Here is a 20633-nt window from a genome sequence, read left to right as displayed (position 1 = left end):
CAAATGTTTTCTGTTCTCTTTCTTGAACATTGCAATGTAACTGGAATGTAGGAAAGCTTTTATGTATTTTGGACTGGTGGGAGTTCTAGGTGGCCAATTAAGATAGAGTTCAATAATAATAGTTAAAATTACTGCTAGTTTTGCATGCAGAAATAACGTGAGAATAATAGCTTGTAATAATTGTTTTACCTTACCTATCAAAGCTTTCTTTCATTAAAGTTTAAAAGTGAAGTTGTAGTCTGTATTTTATTTTGGTTCCTGTGTAATTATTGTACCTTGACCCACAAGAAATTGCTGTGCAGTGGTACCTTGGTTCTCAAAATCTACCCGTTCTGAAAGTCTGTTCCAAAACCAAAGCATTCCAAAACCAAGCTGTGCTTTTCCATAGAAAGTAATGCAAAAGGGACCTCCAAGATGTTATTGTTTGCAGACCATAAGGTCATCTGCGGGGCATACCAGGAGAGGCAGTCCCATAGGTATGAGTGTCCCAGGTTATATAGGGCTTTATGTTAGGAAAGCTTAATTGGTTTACGATCCCAATTAGCTATTTACAGCGGTCCGGTGCGCTTCCTCATGCTGCGTGATCTGCTCCGTTCCGTCACGCCTTGCAGAGAAAAAAACACAGCGGAAAAAGCTGTTGCTGCTTGCTTAGATCCAGACAAACACATCAGGCACTTGTGTGTCCAAATTATCAGTTCTTTATTGCAGCAGAATATTTACAGCTCAGCATTTCTCAGATTCTCCTGGACTGCTAGCATTCATGGCGTCCTTCTCTTTCAGAGACAAAGAGAATAACGTTCCTCCCTCCTTCCAAACTGACGTCAGAATGTGAGGCGTCACTCAGAACATCTTAACCCTGTACGTTCTGAATCCCAACACCCCCTCTCACCGAGCATTCTGACGAGACCTGTGGATGTACCTTTGCAGACCTCTGTGAGATCAATCCCTTCCCTAATGCCTTGCGCCCTCTCCTGGCGTTCCTGTCAGGCATCTGTGGAACATCCTCACAACTCTCAGATTCGCACTGTGCGAAACTTACCCACGCACCTGTGGCCTGATACCTTTCAGGTGGAATACCTTTCGTTGTGCGACTGGACCGCCTGGGCACAAACTCAGGTGTTTCCTCTGACTCACTGTGGTCAGTAGGTGTGTCCTCTGCATCACGGGATTCCCCCTCTGACTTAAAGCGTCTTCGAATCCTTTGCATTACACTCACAGGAGAACTAGGCTCACTCTTGGGCTCTCTTTTTACAACTTGTGGAGATGCCCCATCCTGCTCCTGACTTTGGTCAGTGAGCTGATCGTCATCAGCAGACTCAGCCTCTCCTTCCTCCTCATCAGAACCTTCCTGCTCTGAATCAGAAAGACATTCTGAAAGAACATCACGCCTGGCAGGAGTCTTTGACCTTTCATCCTGCTCATAGAACTCAGCGTGTTTACTGATCAGCAGCTTACTCTGATCACCTGACGGGTACGCAAACCTCCATGCACGAGTCGCTGGCTCATACCCACAGAAGATCATTTTCTGGAACTTGGGTCCATCTGGCCCTTGCAAAGCCTTAGGCAGCGGCACAGAAGCAACCGACCCAAACGAATGCAGAAAGTGAATCCGGGGTTTCCTGCCATGCAACATAGAATAAGGTGTGTCACCTACCATTGAATTGTAGGTCCAATTCCAGGTGAAGCACACATACCTGACCGCCTCCAACCAAAACCTTGGAGGTAACCCAGAGTCTGTCAGCATCACCTGTGCAGCCTTAACCAGAGCCTCACTTCTGAGCTCTGCCACCCCCCTCTGTTGAGGAGAAGTCACTGTGTGACGTATCCCTTTCTTGTGAAAGAATTCCTGCAAAGCAGACCCAGTAAATTTCGCACCTCTGTCACTAGTGACTGCTTGCACTTTGGTGGAGAACCTTAGTTCCACCTCCTCAATCCAACTTCTAATCAGCTGTGCTGCATCTTCCTTGGATTTGAGACCATGAGTCCAGGTGTTCTGTGAAAAATCATCCTGCAGCGTCAGCAGAAACCTGGCTCCTCCCAGACTTGGTTCCTTCATGGGACCCAACAGATCTATGTGCACAAGATCAAAAGGTTTTGTGGTTACCCTCTCCACCTTTGGGTAACTGCACCCTTTTACCTTCGCCTGTCTGCAAGTTTCACAACTTATGGCACTACCACATTCTCTAATCTTACAGCCTTTGGAGACCTCAGGTAGAGCCTGCAGTTCTTCTAGAGAACCATGAGCTGTCTTCTTATGCCAAACACAAGCACATGAAACATGAGTGGGAACTGTAGCACGCAGGGCTTGTGCTTTCTCAACCTTCCCTTCACCCTCCAGAGACGTTTTAAGAATGAAGAGATCATTCTGTCCCTTTTTAACTTTGACAAGCTGCTTTCCCCCCTTGGAGATTGTGCAGAAAGCATTCTCAAAAGAAATCTTAAACCCCTTTTTTAACAAATAAGGCACAGACAAAAGACAGTGTTGCATTCCCGGCACAATGCAAACTTCCATCTGCTCCTGCAAAACAGAAAGAAAGACATTTGCAACGTTAGTCACATTTTTCTTTTCTCCATTTGCAAACTGAACAGTTTTTCCAGCCGGAATTGCCGTGCAATTCCACATCTTGACAGCAGGGGTCTCTGGAATCAGGTTGCGGTTAGCTCCTGAGTCGATGACAAAGCATAGGTCATTGTCTCTCTCAGAGCTGTTCTCAAACATCGCCATAGCAACAAACGTCTCGCTGCCCCCTCTCTTTGGGCTTCTGCAGCTGTTCTCTCTGGTTGCCACGTCAACCAACTCCCCCTTGCAGGAAACAACTTCCTCTGTTGTCTTGGAGACCGGACTAGTCTCTGCGCTCCCACGGAACTCTGTGGGGCTTATCTTCACTTTGTGCAGGTGGGCGGCCTTGAAGTGTCTAGCTCTCCGCAGCTTTCCAGACTTTGCCTGACGACGATCACCAGTGGAAAAACACTGCCCAGGGCTCCTTTCAGCTGGCCTGGCCCCCCTTCTTCCGGAAGAGCACTCTGTGCCAGCCCTGCCCTCGCTGAAACTGCGTTCCACTCCGGCACTCACAGTGGAAAACTTTTGAAACTTGCCCTTGGAATTCTCAGCCCCCCCGACTTGCACCTCAGGGACTGGGGCTACAGCCATTTCCGGGCTCTTCATGACTTCTCCAGGGCCCTGGCCTCCTGCTGAAGTTTCACACAAACTTCTCAGCACCTCCCAGGCAGCCCTTGCTGACTCTATGCCCTTCAAACTAGGCAAGAGCGATGCGTGTACGCATGCTTTCAGCATAGCAAACTCTCTTTGCATTCTCTGCTGGCCATCTTCAGGCAACGCAGCCTCAAAGCCTGCAACGTCTGTCCCTTCCGCTCCTCGGCTGAGGGGTAGTGGCTCTTTCTGGCTTACATCCCAAAGCCCAGTAACCAGAAACCAACCCCTTACTCTTCTGGACCAGGTTGCCCAACTTTTTAAAGTGAGCTTTTCAAGCGGAATGTCCTCAAAGATCTGGCTGTCTGCCATTTTCTTCCCAGGGGCCCCAAGCTGTACTCACGTATCAACAGCTCTCCGGCACCTGTCTTCTCCGCTGCTCTCAGCTCTCAGCTCCTCTGCCTCTCAGCATCAGGCAGAACTCCGGCTATCAGCTCTCAGCTTTCAGCAGCGTCTCAGCCAGCTGCTTTGCCTCAGAACACAGACCTCCGCTTTCGGTAGCGTCTCCAGCTGACTTCAAAACATTCCAGCAGACTTTCAGCAACAGTTTTACAAGCGGTAATTAGTCCCCATAACCTGTTAGAAAAGCTTAATTGGTTTACGATCCCAATTAGCTATTTACAGCGGTCCGGTGCGCTTCCTCATGCTGCGTGATCTGCTCCGTTCCGTCACGCCTTGCAGAGAAAAAAACACAGCGGAAAAAGCTGTTGCTGCTTGCTTAGATCCAGACAAACACATCAGGCACTTGTGTGTCCAAATTATCAGTTCTTTATTGCAGCAGAATATTTACAGCTCAGCATTTCTCAGATTCTCCTGGACTGCTAGCATTCATGGCGTCCTTCTCTTTCAGAGACAAAGAGAATAACGTTCCTCCCTCCTTCCAAACTGATGTCAGAATGTGAGGCGTCACTCAGAACATCTTAACCCTGTACGTTCTGAATCCCAACACTTTAAAGGTTAAAACCAGCACCTTAAACTTAACCCTGTACTCCACTGGGAGACAGTGCAGCTGATATAGCACTGGTTGGATGTAGTCCCATGGTGAAGACCCTATAAGTAGTCTTGCCGCAGCATTCTGCACCCGCTGGAGTTTCTGGGTCACCTTCATGGGAAGCCCTTCATAGAGTCAGTTACAGTAATCAGTCCTGGTGGTGACCATTGCATGGATCATAGTGGCTAGATCAGGGTGAGAAAGATAAGGAACCAACTGCTTGACACGGCGGAGATGGAAAAATGCTGCCTTTGCTGTAGCTGTAACCTGCGCCTCCATAGAGAGGGAGGCATTGAGGGTTACACCCAGAGTCTTGACAGAAGGTGCTGGCACTAATTGCTCCCCTGCAAGGGATAGGAGTTTACCCCCCAAGCCCATGTTGTCTTAACCCAACCAGAAGACCTCTGTCTTTAAAGGATTTAGCTTCAACCGGCTCCCATGCAACCATCCAGCCACAGTTTCCAAACATCTGGTCAGTGTATCTGGGGCTGAATTAGGATGGCCATCCATCAACAGATAAAGTTGGTGTCATCAGCATATTGATGACAAGCCAGCCCGAAGCTCCAAACAAGCTAGGCAAGAGGGTGCATAAAGATGTTAAAGAGCATTGGGGAGAGGATTGCGCCCTGTGGCACTCCACACGCCAAGGGGTACCACGACGACAACTCCTCCCCTAGCACCACCCTCTGTCCCTGACCTGAAAGGAAATAGTGCAGCCATTGTAAGACTGTGCCTTGAATCCCCACGTCTGCAAGGCGATGGTCCAATAGCTCATGGTCAACCATGTCGAAGACTGCTGACAGATCTAGAAGAAACAGCAGCCCAGACCCATCTCAGTCCAGCTGCCTACAGAGATCATCTGTTAGGGCAACCAGGGCCACCTCGGTCCCATGCCCAGGGTGAAAGCCAGACTGGAATGGATCCAAGGCCAATGTTTCACCCAGAAACCTATCAAGCTGTTCAGCAGCCACTCTCTCAATTACCTTACCCAGGTACGAGAGGTTCGAAACTGGGCGGTAATTGTTGGTTTGCAAGCCCCCTCCACAGAGGCTGGCCCCTCTCACTGTCCTTGGAGCTTGCATACCGGTAACCTCCTCTGGCTGACATCCGGACAGACCTGGGAGATTTTGATAGGCGACATTTTCCCAAGTGTGGGTAAAACGCACAACCCCTCCCTCCTGCTTCCGCAGGGGAAAGAAAATAAGTCAGAAATCTATTTACATGATGTTTATTTCTGACATTACAGCACTAGAGAAAAACACGTCCTTTCAGTTCAGTTCTTCCAGCAAGTCTGACAAACTTCCTGAGCATGCGCACACAGAAGGTTTCAAGTTACACTCTTCACAAAGACTTATCCAGCCTGTGAAAGTCCTGGGAAATTCTTCTTTCCCACAGATAAGCGCATCATGTGATGTCAACAAACTGTCTGTCTGCAGCGGTGATGTTTCCATATGCTGACAGTAATTGGATAGATCTGGAGGATCTGATGATGTTTTCTTTAAGAGCAGACACACCACTGCCTCCTTCAACTCCCCTGGGAATGTCCCTGTGCCAAGGGACAAATTGATGATATCACCCCGGGGGACCCGCACCTCATTAGGGCACATTCTAATCAGCCAGGACGGGCACAGGTCAAGGGGGCAAGTGGTGGGCTTTCCAGCTTGGAGTAGTCTGTCCACATCGGCTGGGAGTATCTGGTCAAAGTGGTCCAGTGCAGGACCCAAAGACCATCGAGGTGCCTCCAGTTCTGTTGCTGTATCCAAATTGGCAGGGAGGTCACGGTGGATTAGCAAGACTTTATCCGAGCTCGCAAATGTCTCACAGCTATGAATCAAATTCGTATTTAAATTTGGTTGTTCCTCTGGGGACGTTAAAGACCTAATTATACTAAAAAGTTGTGCCGGGTGAGAGCTAGTGGATGCGATGGAAGCTGAGAAGTAAAACTTCTTAGCAGCTTTCACTGCCATCTCATAGGCTTTCATAAGCATCCTATAAGATGTTCTTGAGGCTCCATCACAAGCACGCCACCATATTCACTGTAGCCAGCTAAGGTCTCCCTTCATTTTCCAGAGCTCCTCAGTAAACCAAGGGGCCCTGTTTCAGTGGGGTCGCAGAGGGCACCTAGGTGCGATCTCATTGATGGCTGCCAAGAGCCAGTTATTCCAACCCTCAATGAGCTCATCTAATGAGCCGCTAGGGGGAGCAGGGTCCCGCAAGTCCTGACGGAATCCATCAGGATCTATCAGCCTTTGCGGGTAAGCCCAAATAGGCTTGCCACCCAGGCAGGGGTGGGTGGGAAGTCAATCCTAGCTTTCAGAGCGTAGTGATTGGACCATGGCACCACCACAGGGTCTGATCATGTCTATACCTGCGCCAAAGATCAAGTCCAGCATGTACTATCCAGAGACTATCTAGAGCATGTATTATCCACAATGTGCTATCCAACGTGATCAACTCCTGCCCGGAAACCAGTATCCCCACTGTGGAAGTACGTGTGGATCCAGAATTGACATCCACAATCACTTACAGACTCATTGTTAAAACCGTGTTTATGGAAGACAGTCTTACTCAGCTACAAGTGATCACCAAAGAAGAAGAAAGAAGATCCAGCGTGTACTATCCAGAGACTGTGAATCTGTTAACTCTCTCTTTTCTAGTGTTTCTTCTGCTAGCTATTCCCCATCCAGTATTTCCCTGCCTTCTGAACTATCTCCCTCTGCAAACCACTGTTCCAAATCTATACTGAAGGAATGGGTTTCTGTGCAGTCAGTTTGAAACTGACCCAAAATCTGCATTTTTCCTTCTCCAAGGGAGCATTTCTAAAATGCATTAACTTGAGCTGTTGAGCAAATGCATAACAGAAACCCAGCTGCATAAACAAGTGCTCAAAGCCCTCTCCCTTATCAATCCATGGCGGCAATGTATGGCCTTGACTGTTCCAGTGGAGCAGGGATGGCGCACCTGGGATCTTACACTGAGGCACAGACCTTGTCAGCCACCCGGGAACAGCGCCAGGAGTTGGTGACCTCTTACTCCAAGATAAGAGTGCCGGAACAGGAATACCCTTATATGGTCAAGAGTACAGGGAAAACCCTTTTATGGTTAAGAGTACCAAAGCAGGAACATCTGTGATGTCAACCTACGTGTATAAGCTGACGTAGCTGGATTCCTGGGGAAGGGGGGAGAGGGTGCCTGGAGGATATATATACTGCATGAAATTTCTCATTTCTTTGGACTTGCCTTCTGCTATCCGGAGAGCAGAATAAACTCTTTCTCTGAACCAACCCTCGGTGTCATTTGACTTCCTTCCTCCCATCCGGGAGCAATGCTCACCTTACCAATTGGTAAAGTCCAATAAGGCTACAATACTGTCCTCCTGCTCCTAGGATGATTCAGGAGGAAGGGGTGGCTCCCACCATTCTTCCTCAGTGCAGCCCTCCTCAGCATGATCCCTGACACCCAGCCCTCAAGGCATGCCTCTGAAAACCAGTTACTGAGAATTACAAGTTGGGAGAGTGCTGTTACACTAAGGACCTGCTTTCTGTCTTCCTCCAGGGATGTAGTTGGCTGGTGTTAAAACAAGATGCTGGACTGGATGAGCCACTGGTCTGATCCTGTAGGTACTTCTTATGTTCTTATCCAATGCATTCTGTGCAGCATCCAGGTGATCTTTCAATCTGTTTGTATTTCTCCCATTAATGAGTCCATTGTACCACCAAGTAGCTAGAGGAAACTGCTGCCCACATCTCCCGTGTCCTTCAGAGCCACCCCAAAATATTGCTAGAGACGTATAGGTAAAAATGAAGAGATGCTGCACAACACTCCTCCGTCATATATGGTGCTGTTCAAATAAAAGTATGTACATAAATCATGGCTCAGAGTCCCTAAATTACATGAGCCCAGTCAGCAACTGGACTTGGCAACCCTAGAGTATTAGCTAAGCCATAGCTTTTTTATTAGTGGCGCCCACCCTGTGGAACGCCCTCTCACCAGATATCAAAGAGAACAACAACAACCAAACTTTTAGAAGACATTTGAAGGCAGCCCTGTTTAGGGAAGCTTTTAATGTTTGATGTATTACTGTATTTTAATATTTGGTTGGAAGCCGCCCAGAGTGGCTGGGGAATAAATAATGATGATGATGATGATGATTAGAATCAGTGCTATTTTTCTAGAAAAAGAAGTGCCGGAACTAACTGTGAATGTCTCTCTTGTTCTCATAATGACAATGGCACCCACCTGAGAGGCGCCAGAACTCAGTTCTCGTGAGTATCTGCTGGAGGGGACCTCAATTAGGATGTTTCTGCAAGTCTGCATTGCAGTAAGTTGGACTAAATGATCCTTAGGGTCCCTTCCAACTCTACAGTTCTATTATTCCTTTCGGGGTCATTAAGGAAACAAGTCCTGAGTGACTGAAGTAAGGCTGCCATACTGGGATTTCAAAGATGGGATTGACGTCTGGGGGAATTTCTGAAAGGTGGTGCTTGGTCGTGGATCTTAGAGAAGTCAATATTTAATTGTGAACGACTTGACGACAATATAATCACAATGGATTATTATTTATCCAGGGAGCTCCAGTCACAGTAATTTGGAGAAAGGATGCTAACTTAAAAGTATCTGTTTTTCACATAGTTCTGCAACTTTTGTCTAAGAAAGCATGGCTTTTCAAAGAGTGGTGGACAATTGCCATCCTTCCCAATCGCTTTCTGTTTCCTGATTAGCAATGCAAAACTCAAAGTGGATCTTTTAAGGGTCTAACAGCCAATTTCCACGCTTTACCTTGCTGCACGTTTTGTGATCTTAAATCTCTGCTGGGGCTCTCTCACCAAATGCTACTTGCCCCAAATCTGAATTTAGGCACCTGTGGAATTCTCCTTTTATTCTTTAATTAAATTACTGAAAGCCAACAGTCTCTGCTCCATTCATCCTCATTCAGGACAGTCAGATCTGAAGTCATCGCCTCAGGTGAGTTTGCAAATTGATCAAAAAGAGCTAGTGAGAAATATGCTTCCTGGAATCTTTTTTTTTTAATAATAATTTTTATTAATTTTCCAGTTTTAAAACAAAACAACCACAACAACATAAAAACATCAACAAATACAAACACACAAATATAAGTTCTTAACCTCATTTTCGTAAGCCTCCTTTCTCGGACTTCCCCATACCTCACCCTTTTTACATCCTTATTTTACCATTTTTCAGCAACCATTTTAGCCAATTAAATTTAAACTTGTTATCTTTCTCAAATTCACCTTAAATCATCAAACATTTTCGGCTGTAATTCTGCATCTTCCTTCCCCTTGACATTTTAACACTCATCAATATTATAACAGTTCTTAAGATAAGCTTTAAATTTCTTCCAATCTTCCTCCACCGTCTCTTTCTCTTGGTCGCGGATTCTGCCAGTCATTTCTGCCAATCCCATAAAGTCAATCACTTTCGTCTGCCATTCTTCCAGTGTGGGGAGTTCTTGTGTCTTCCAATACTTTGCTAGAAGGATCCTTGCTGCTGTAGTGGCGTACATAAAAAAAGTCCTATCCTTCCTTGACACCAATTGGCTGACCATGCCCAAGAGAAATGCCTCTGGTTTCTTATGAAAAGTACATTTAAGTACCTTCTTAATTTCATTATAGATCATTTCCCAAAAGGCTTTAATCTTTGGGCAGGTCCACCAAAGGTGAAAGAAGGTACCTTCAGTCTCATTACATTTCCAACATTTATTATTGGGCAGATGATAAATCTTCGCAAGTTTGACTGGGGTCATGTACCACCTGTAGATCATTTTCATAATATTTTCTCTTAGGGCATTACATGCCGTGAATTTAATACCGGTGGTCCATAACTGTTCCCAGTCAGCAAACATAATGTCATGACCAATGTCCTGTGCCCATTTAATCATGGCTGATTTAACTGTCTCATCTATTGTATTCCACTTCAGCAACAAATTGTACATTCTTGATACATTCTTAGTATTGGGTTCTAACAGTTCTGTTTCCAATTTCGATTTCTCCACCTGGAAGCCAATTTTCCTGTCTTGTTTAAAGGTTTCCATTATTTGGTAATAATGGAGCCAATCTCGCACCTTGGGCTTTAATTTCTCAAAACTCTGTAGTTTAAATTCACCACTTTCTTGTTCTAAAATTTCAGAATATTTCGGCCATTTGGATTCCATGTTAAGTTTCTTCACCTCCTTAGCCTCCATAGGTGATAACCACCTAGGGGTTTTATTTTCCAACAAATCCTTGTACCGAATCCAAACATTATATAATGCTGCTTCCTGGAATCTTTGTCCCATGGGACATCATGAGGATCTAGTGGAGCAACAACCCTGGATCTCAGCTAGTGAGTAAGTAGCCTGCTGAAATGCAGTCTGAGAAGGACAGAAACAACAGTAAGAATGGTGGCAGGAGCTGAGCTGGGCATAGGTGCAGAGCTGGGTCTTGCCACAGGAGGGGGAGAGGAGAAAGCTGATATTAGAAAGAAGAGTCTCTTTAAGCTGGCACCGTGCATCTAGAAGAAAGCTTAATTGCATTGAAACAGGAGTAGGCTGAGAGACACCCTGGGAGGAAGACACAGGAGTAGGCTAAGATGCAGTCTGAGATGCAGGAAGAGCCCCAGACGTAAACTTCCTTGAAGTCTCAGGTGAGCCCTCAAACCCAGCAAAAGCCTCATATCAGCAAGCCAGCTCTGCTGCTCTGGATGAGGTCACTGGGGTATCACAAGCACTTAGCAATGTTAAAATTAAAAGCTGTTTGTAACTTTTTGTTCTGGGCCTCAGAGCCCAATCAGCTTCTGAACTTGCCTGCCCTGGTGCACCATGCTCCTCTTTTGGTTCACGTGGCCCACTCAACCAAGAAATGTGGAGCTGGGCAGAGAACCCATTAAAAGGAACAGGCATGCCTCCACCAAAGATAGCATCAGAGGACCACTGAGCTCTGGGACATTCTGTAGAGCATCCAGCTGAACCTACATCCCATTAGGATCTGTTAAACAATCAGGACATGATGCACTTAACGGCTCAAGGAACCACCACCCACATCTCTGCTGCCCTTCAGAGCCACCCCAGAGCCCTCTTGTACCTTGAAGCCCATTAGAATGGGGCGAGCAGCCAAGAAGGCCCCTCTCGATTCCCTGCCCGAGCTGCTTCAGGTCATGGCGGATGTTCTCCTGGAGACACCTAGCTTGGTCGTCCTAGGGGATTTTAACATCCATGCCGACACGACCTTACAAGGGACAGCTCGGGACTTCGTGGAAAGCATGGCCTCCATGGGGCTGTCCCTGAATAAGTCTGGCCCAACCCATAGCCGCGGACATGCCTTGAACCTGGTGTTTACCTCTATGGATGTTGGTGATCTGACACTAAGTAAAAGTGAAACAAAAGAAGTGCCATGGTCAGATCACTTCCTGGTGCAACTGGACTTCTCTGCGACCCATCCCCTCTGCAGGGAGGTGGGACCAATTCGGATGGTCCGCCCCCGCCACTTAATGGATCCAAATGGTTTCCAGAGAGTGGTAGGGGATGCTTTATCCCATGTTGATGGCCTTTCAGCTGATTCCCTGGTGGCCCGCTGGAATGCGGAGTTAACCAGGGCTATTGACTGTTTGGCTCCGAAGCGCCCTCTCCGATTGCATGGAGCCCGGAGAGCCCCGTGGTTTTCCACGGATCTGAGGGCAATGAAACAATCTTTGAGACGGCTAGAGCGCCGGTGGCGGATAACTCATTCCGAATCTGATCGGACACAGGTTAGAGCTCAACGTCGAGCCTATCAAGTGGCGATAGCGACGGCGAAGAAGAATTTCTTCACCGCCTCTATTGCATCTGCAGAAAACAGCAGCAGGAGACTTTTTCAGGTGGTTCACAATTTAGCGGAACCACCTGTAACATCGGGGCCCAGTACGGGCCACATGTTCTCCTGCAATGATTTTGCAAAGTTTTTTTTTGCAGATAAAATCGCTCAGATTCGGGAAGAAGTAGACTCCACCGTGGGAGTAGGGCCAGGGCGGGAGAGTGCTAGAGTTCTGTCTAGTCAAGTTGAGTGGGATCAACTCCAATCTGTTACCTCCGAGGATGTGGACAGGCTGCTTGGACGAGTGAAACCAACCACCTGTCTCCTGGATCCTTGCCCATCCTGGCTTATAAAAGCTAGCCGGGAAGGACTGGGCGATGGGCTTCGTGGGGTGGTGAATGCTTCCCTCCGTGAGGGAGCCTTCCCAGACCCGCTGAAAGAGGCAGTTATTAAACCGCTTCTTAAAAATCCATCTTTAGATGCGGCCACAATGGCCAACTATTGCCCAGTCTCAAATCTTCCATTCTTGGGCAAGGTGATAGAGCGAGCGGTTGCCGAACAACTCCAGGCACGCCTGGAAGAAGCGGACCATTTGGATCCCTTCCAGTCGGGATTCAGGCCTCATCATGGGACTGAAACTGCCTTGGTCGCACTGGTTGATGATCTCCGGCGGGCTAGGGACAAAGGTGAGAGCTGTTTCCTAGTTCTGCTGGATCTCTCAGCAGCGTTTGATACCATCGACCATAACATCCTTCTGGACCGTCTTGAGGGGCTGGGTGCTGGGGGCACTGTCCTACAGTGGTTCCGCTCCTTCCTCCTGGGCCGTGTTCAGAAAGTGCTGGTGGGGGATGAGTGTTCAGACCCCTGGGCTCTCATTTGTGGGGTGCCTCAGGGTTCTGTCCTCTCCCCCATGCTTTTCAACATCTACATGCAGCCGCTGGGAGAGATCATCAGGAGGTTTGGGCTGGGTGTTCATCTGTATGCAGATGATACCCAGCTCTACCTCTCTTTTAAATCAGAACCAGTGAGGGCAGTGAAGGTCCTGTGTGAGTGTCTGGAGGCGGTTGGAGGATGGATGGCGGCTAACAGATTGAGGTTGAATCCTGACAAGACAGAAGTACTGTTTCTGGGGGACAGGAGGCGGGCAGGTGTGGAGGATTCCCTGGTCCTGAATGGGGTAACTGTGCCCCTGAAGGACCAGGTGCGCAGCCTGGGAGTCATTTTGGACTCACAGCTGTCCATGGAGGCACAGGTCAAATCTGTGTCCAGGGCAGCTGTTTACCAGCTCCATCTGGTACGTAGGCTGAGACCCTATCTGCCTGCGGACTGTCTCGCCAGAGTGGTGCATGCTCTGGTTATCTCCCGCTTGGACTACTGCAATGCACTCTACGTGGGGTTACCTTTGAAGGTGACTCGGAAACTACAACTAATCCAGAATGCGGCAGCTAGACTGGTGACTGGGAGCGGCCGCCGAGACCATATAACACCGGTCTTGAAAGACCTACATTGGCTCCCAGTATGTTTCCGAGCACAATTCAAAGTGTTGGTGCTGACCTTTAAAGCCCTAAACGGCCTCGGTCCAGTATACCTGAAGGAGCGTCTCCACCCCCATCATTCTGCCCGGACGCTGAGGTCCAGCGCCGAGGGCCTTCTGGCGGTTCCCTCATTGCGAGAAGCAAAGCTACAGGGAACCAGGCAGAGGGCCTTCTCGGTAGTGGCGCCCACCCTGTGGAATGCCCTTCCAGCAGATGTCAAAGCGATAAACAACTACCTGACATTCAGAAGACATCTTAAGGCAGCCCTGTTCAGGGAAGTTTTTAACGTGTGATTTTACTGTATTTTTGGTTTTTATGGAAGCCGCCCAGAGTGGCTGGGAAGGCCCAGCCAGATGGGCGGGATATAAATAATAAATTATTATTATTATTATTATTATTATTATTATTATTATATAATCACAGTATTGAGCCTCAGACGGAGAGACGTGTTGCTCAACAGAGAAAGAGCTGCCCCTTCTACTTACTGCCAGGAAACCTAGTCTGCTGTCCCCAAGCTTTCAGCCTTCAAAGCAGCCTCAACGTACCAAAAGTCTTTCCCATGGGGCAGGGCTTTTTCCTTGCTAACATGAAGCCACGCTTAGCTTACGCCTGGCCGCTTGGAGTCTGTGTTTTGCTCTGCCTCAGTTGTGGAGGTTATTGGTGTGAATATAAATCCTGCGTCCAGCCAGGCTTCCCTGCGCAGCCTTCTGTGTCTCCGAAGCTGGCCTAGCAGGATAGCAGAGTAGCAGCGGTCCTGCGTCCATGTGAGAAAAGGGATAAATCAAGTCCAGAGGCAGTTCGGTTCTTATCTCTAGTAGCGTTTATTTACAAGCCATAAATCAGACTCATTTCATCAGAGCTTTCCGGCATCGTGCTCCAAAAGCACACACACAGCCTGCAGCCTCAGAGCTGTGCTGTGTGTCTCAGGCAGAAGCCAAAGCAACTCTGCTCACAGACTGTGACGCACTTCTCTGCGTCAGGCTCCTCCCAGATACAGGACATCACGGAGTTTTAACCCTGTCAGTTCCAAACTCCACAAGGTAAGCCCCACCTGCAGAACATAAAATAAGGCAGACCACCAGTAAACATGTGCTGTATGTCCCTGCGGAAGAAAATTTCTTCCTGCCAGCAGCACTCTGACAGAAGCATCTTCTGTCCTTGTAATCCCTGCAGAGTCCCAACTTTGGGTAGTTTTCTGCCGGAATGACGTTATATTGGGGGGTGGGCATTATTTACAAAATTTCATTTTGTAAACAAAAACAAAAACCAATTTCCAAGCAGTTTACTGTATTCATAGCACAACCTCCACCCCCACAGTTCACCGGCTAAATATTCTGCAGAAAGAGTTTGATAATTGTCTGTGTGGCTTAATGTATCAGCTGCAGGCAGCACTCCTAAGGACACGCCTTTAGAGTTTAATGTGTGCAATCCAGTGGAAGCTGCAGCCTCTGCTCCTTCTAAGAAAGATGCCCTGTCTCCTTCTGTGGACTCTCTACTGTTAACGCTGGCTGAAGTTGCCATTCCAGCTGCTGCTGCTGCTGCTGCCTGCTACTCACAGGAGGCTCAATGAAGGACCCATTCTCCAAGATACCTTCAATGCTGGAGCTGTCCTGACAATTAGATACCTGTTATGGGGATGTGGTTGTAGGCAGCCTGAGACGCAGCCAAAACTCATTGAAAGGAACAAGCATGCCTCCATCCATCAGATGGCCCCAGAGGTCCGGGACATTCTGTAGAGCATCCATCAGAACCCATGAGGATTTGTGTGGACAATCAGTACATGATGCACTTAACAGCTGAAGGAACGACAACCTCTGCTGCTCTCCAGAGCAACCCCAACTTATTGCCAAAGACTTCATGTACCTTTCAAGGCCATTAAAATAGGGTGGGGAGCCAAGAAGGCCCCTCTCGGCCTTATATAATGACTGTTTTTAGCTTGGCTCCTCAGACAGAGAGTTCAGTAAAGGCGGAGCTCTTCCTCCTTCTTATTACCAGGAAGCCTAGCCTGCTGTCTCCAAGCAATCACTCTTCAAAACAGTCTTTCTAATCGAACAGGGCTTTTTCCTTGCTAACATGAAGCCACGCTTGGCTCACGTCTGGCTGCTTGAAGTCTGTGTTCTGCTCTGCCTCAGCTGTGGAGGTAAGTCCCACCTGCCAATGGAAAAACATGGTAGCACCTATCTTCCTAAGAACTGGCGAACCTGTAAGCTTTTTTCTTTTTAGCTCTGGCACCTACTTAGTGATAATGATTGAAAGTCTAACTTTGGAAATAACGCAGACCTGGAGAAAGGTTTAGATGCTATTAAGTAACAGATAAATACAGGCATCATCACCCACCATGCTTGGTTCAATGTCAGGGTAATGGCAGAGATGATTTCCACAGATCCCACTATGTCTCCTGTCCTTGTTATCCCTGCACAGTGCCAACTTCGGATAGTTTTTCCGTGGAATGATGCTCTGTTGCCATTCTAATGAAGTTGCTGTAGGGTTGCCGTATGTCGGTGTCCGGGTGGAAATCGCTAAAAAATAGCAACCCATGTTGGCAGTATCGTTTTTGGCGATTTCCCTTTAAAATAGCTCAAAAACTTCATTCTTAACTTTTTTTAGGTTTTTCTTTCCAATTTTGCCCCAAAAGGTCAACAGCTTTGGCCAAAAGAAAATAATAATAATAAAAGATCGACATCTTTTGTGTTCGGATTTTCACTTTTTGAAATATGGCAACTCTAAGCTGCTGCGTGGCACCTGCCACTCTCAGGAGGCTCACTAGAGGACCCTTTCTGCAAAGTCTCTACAATGCTGGAGCTGGCTGCACACTAAGTTGCCTGTTATGGGGATGTGGCAGAGGGGAGGGTCCTCCTGGTTGTAGGCAGCCTGAGACGCAGCCAATCACGTTCTGCGGAACTCCGTGGGGCTCAATTTACACCTTCTGTAAGAACCCCCAATGTCCTTTTTAGACTCAGGGCATCTCAGAATTTTTCGTTTTTGAAGGAAACAACGAGTTTGGTGACTTAGACTTTCTTTCTTTTGGTGACTTTCTTTCTTTCTTCTTTTAACAGCAAATGCCTTAAAATGCAGTGTGTGCACTTCAGGAGGTCCAGAAGAGCCGTGTCTACCACATCCCCCCAAAATACAGACATGCTCTGATCATCCACATACAGGACACCCTGCAGCCTGCGTCTTGTACACAATCTCAGCAAGTGAGCGATCCTTCTCGTCTTTCTTTCCCCCTTATTTTCAGTGCATTTCCATGGGTGGGTGGTGGGCATGGCTAGTACAACTGGGTGCAGAGGGGGGTGGGGATCTTGCAACTTCAATAGTACAAGAACGAGAGAAGCACCTCGTTCCAATGGAAGCTCTAAGCTACGCTAATGCAATCTCTATATGAAACCTGATTGCAAGCACTCAGGAACATGATGGAACGTATCCCCCTGAAAATTCTTTGAAGCAGCAATACCTGCAGGCAGTGAGAGAAACATGAATTTTCTGAGTTTACCTTTAATTCTTGAGGTATCTCAAGTCAGGGGCCAGGTTTGGCGCTCTGGCCAGTGGCATCCCAACTGCAATGCTTCACCTAATATAATGGAAGAGTTGCCATTCATTCTTGAGGCTAAGCAGGGGTGTTGGGTGCTATACCTGGCAACAGTGGTGGCAAAAACCTGCCTTTCAGCACAGAACTCCATTTCCCCAGCTGTTTCTGATGCAAAGCGTGCATCCTTCCATTTCCGTCAAGCATCGTTCACTACTTGTTAACAGTAACCCAGATACTTTTCTTTCTCTTCCCAGCATTTTCCGGTACTACAAATGTGATGCGCTACTACAAAAAATGTGGCTTCTATACCAAAGTCTGTGGAACTCGAAAAGTCGATAAGGATGTACTGCAAGAGTATGAGCTCAAGTGCTGTAACGACAGAGACCACTGCCTTTGAATGCCGTCTAAGGAGGATGCTGTATTAAAAGAACTCCTATGTGAGCAAATGGCTGTGCAATTTGTGTTAGGTTGTGTTGCTGTTTGGGGATGTCTATGTGAGTGGCCTCTGTGTGTGCCCAGTGGAGTGCATGGGTGCAGGGTCTCAGCAGGTGAGTGGGTGGGCATCTCAGGTGAGCTGGGATGTCAACAAGGTTTCCCCTGGCTGTATGCCATGGCTGCATTTAGCCTGGGTCTTCAAACCAAGTGACATCTTCCTTACTAGAGGTTCAGCTACTATGACTACTTATTGCCTGGTATTTTCTGCCTAGGAACAAGTGGGTGGGACCACCTCACCACAACAATCCTTTTGTAGAGAGCTGATTATCCAGAGAACGGGAGATTGACAGAAAAATATTCAGGATTCTCTCTCCATTGAAATTCAGTACTGGAGGTTGGGGGAAATAGAAAGAGTGTAGTTTGGGAATCTAGTGGAAACTTAAGAATAAGTAGTAGTAGACCAGCCTCCACTGAACTTAGGTTTTTCATCTGGAGAGAGGACTTCTTTCTCTTCATATCTTTCTGGTGAATGAGTGATTGGAAAAATCCAAAATTTTCTGCTGTGACGGAAGCCAAGCAAGAGGCTTCGAAACTCATTTCTTCAATTCATTGTAAAGTGTCTTTTTACTGAAGATTCTGGGTGAAGTCTTTTTGAGGGGAAAAGGTTCCATTTAATTAGTCCAACTTACCACCCTTGGGAGCATCTGAGGCTGTACAGAAAGGACCGTACAGAAATCCACTCAGTGGTTGCAGGGTCAGTAGCTGTGTGGCCTCCCAGCCCATTCACCTGGTAGCGCTGGTGAAATATGCCCTTTAGGTCCTCAAGTAAAATATACCCTTCTGTATCTAAACCTTTTAAAGTAAAACCTGATCTTTAGTCCAGGTCTGATGGTTCCAACGCAGCTGAAGTTTCGTGTGATGCAACAATCATGTATGCCTGACTGCAGCTTCCTGCAATCCTTCCCCATAAGATAGCATCAGAGGCCCAAGGAGGCCTAGGACTATGAAACAACCATGTGAGTAGCACATATGGGCCTGGCTGAAGCTTCCTGGGGGTGAACAAGTAATCCCTACATGTAAGAGGGTTGCTGAAGTCTGGGACACTCTGTACTGCATCCAGCTTGTTCCTCAGCTTCAGCCCATTTGGATTTGTCCAAACAAGCAGTATATTATGCACCTAAAAAGCTCCTTGTGCCTTTCGAGCCTAGCAGGGACAGGTACCCTGAGGAACAAAGAAGGTGCCTCTGAGCCTCATATAATGAAAGTCTTGTTAACTGAACTTATGAGGCATCTGATCATAGCCTGTATCTATATCAAGGCTTATATTTTGATCAGATTCCTGTATTCTAAAAATTAGCTTAAAATTCACAAATGTTTCATGCCAGGCAGAAGACCAGCTGCCTAAGTACTTTGGCAAGATGTTTATCCTCCTGGACAAGGGCCCCCCCTGATTTATAGCAGAAAACAATTCTCAAAGTTGCAGCCACAACCTGGAAGCTGGCTGACCTGCGCACGCCTGAAGCTTGAGGAGCGTCTGAACCAGCGACTGTGAACGGGAAGATTCTCTTATACAATTGATTGACTGCCCCCTTGTGGAACAATTATAAGGGATATTACTCATTGGGGATCCTCGGGATATATGTTTTGGTCTTGGTGGTTCCCCATTTCTGTCACTGGGGGAATTATATTGGGGCTAATATTTATTTGCTATCACAATAAGGTAATCTTTTGTGGAAGGAATGCATATGCTAGACATCAACATGATTTTATTATTAATCCTGATCCCTTGGGAAGGGGAAGGGTCCTTGAATCTGACCAAATTTGCTAAATATGGATTCCGCCATGACCACAATATGTGGGTAGGCTTAGCTGAGTTGGTAGCCAATGTTACAAATAGGACTAATTGCCTTGTTTGCTCTCTTGGGCCAGATGATTCAGAGGGAGGTATGCCCTTATTACCAATACCATTAAATGCCATTGGTATGGTAAGCGAAATGCCACACCAAACAGAAGTACAGAATTTCCCCGGATGGAACTCAACTAAACCAATACGAGTTATACCTGTGCAAGGGGAATTCTGTGTACATAAATCATCAGATGCAGCTGATTCTACCATAATAGGCTCTTCTCATTGCCACTATACTTGGGATTATATTAAGAATAGTCAAACCTGGGCAAACGGTACTACCTATTGAACTCGGAATACCTTGCCCTGTGCACCTCCTTTTATTTATGCATGGAAAATGGTGTGGAACATAACTGTGACAGAAAAAGGCAATCTAACATACTGCACAGTGAACTCTGTACCCCTTTTGATATTTCGCCTTATGCACTCCACATACCAAAAACCTCAGACCCGATGGTTGTGGTGGATATGTGGAGAATGGGCATACAAGAAACTCCCTTCCAAATGGAGTGGGACTTGTTTCTTGGGATGGGTATTACCACCAATGTGGATTATGCCCACTAGTTCAGCTAAGCGTACACGAAGAAACGCTGATATTTCTCATATAGCAGGAGGAAGTACCCAAAGTTGGAGCGATACTGATGATTGGCCACCAGAGCGCATTGTAGTCTATTATGAACCTGCCTCCTGGAATCCTGGTGAGCTCATACAAGGGGCACGGGATCCTATTTATAATCTAAACAGAATAATTCGATTGCAAGCAGTAGTGGAACTTGTAACCAATGCAACGGCCCAGAGTTTGAGACTTATTGCACAACAGTTGGATGAAAGTAGAGCCGCTATTTTGCAGCTGAAAATGGGAATGGATTATGTACTCGCCAGGCAGGGAGGCCTATGTGGAGTCTTGAACTTGACAGGGAATGCCTGTTGCTTTAACATTTCTGATAATGGTGAGGCAATCCGTGTGTTGGCTACAAAGATGGAGAATATAGCACATATCCCAATACAAACAATTAGCAAGATGATTTCAAATGAAACTCTACCTCATTTCATGGCCCTATACAGAGCTTTACCTCAGGAATATGATGAAGTTCAAGCTATCAAGGACACTTGGGGAGGTCCTTGAGCTTGAAAGGGGGGAATGAGGCATCTGATCATAGCCTGTATCTATATCAAGGCTTATATTTTGATCAGATTCCTGTATTCTAAAAATTAGCTTAAAATTCACAAATGTTTCAT

The 20633-nt window shown here is 47.0% G+C and overlaps 1 long non-coding RNA gene across 2 annotated transcripts; it reads left to right on the top strand.

The window, feature by feature from the left end:
• The first annotated feature begins 14004 nt into the window (after positions 1-14004).
• LOC307209146 lies at positions 14005-17499 on the top strand. Of its 2 annotated transcripts, XR_013835342.1 has the most exons (4): positions 14005-14023; positions 15529-15664; positions 16581-16721; positions 17308-17499. It is a non-coding gene; the product is annotated as an uncharacterized lncRNA (long non-coding RNA). The 2 variants fall into 2 exon arrangements; XR_013835343.1 differs by lacking the exon at positions 14005-14023 and having other exon boundaries at positions 15446-15664.
• Positions 17500-20633: the final 3134 nt, after the last annotated feature.

The sequence above is a fragment of the Podarcis cretensis genome, assembly GCF_951804945.1.
Source record: "Podarcis cretensis genome assembly, chromosome: 2".
Lineage (NCBI taxonomy): Eukaryota > Metazoa > Chordata > Lepidosauria > Squamata > Lacertidae > Podarcis > Podarcis cretensis.
This window is presented reverse-complemented; position numbering and strand designations above follow the sequence as displayed.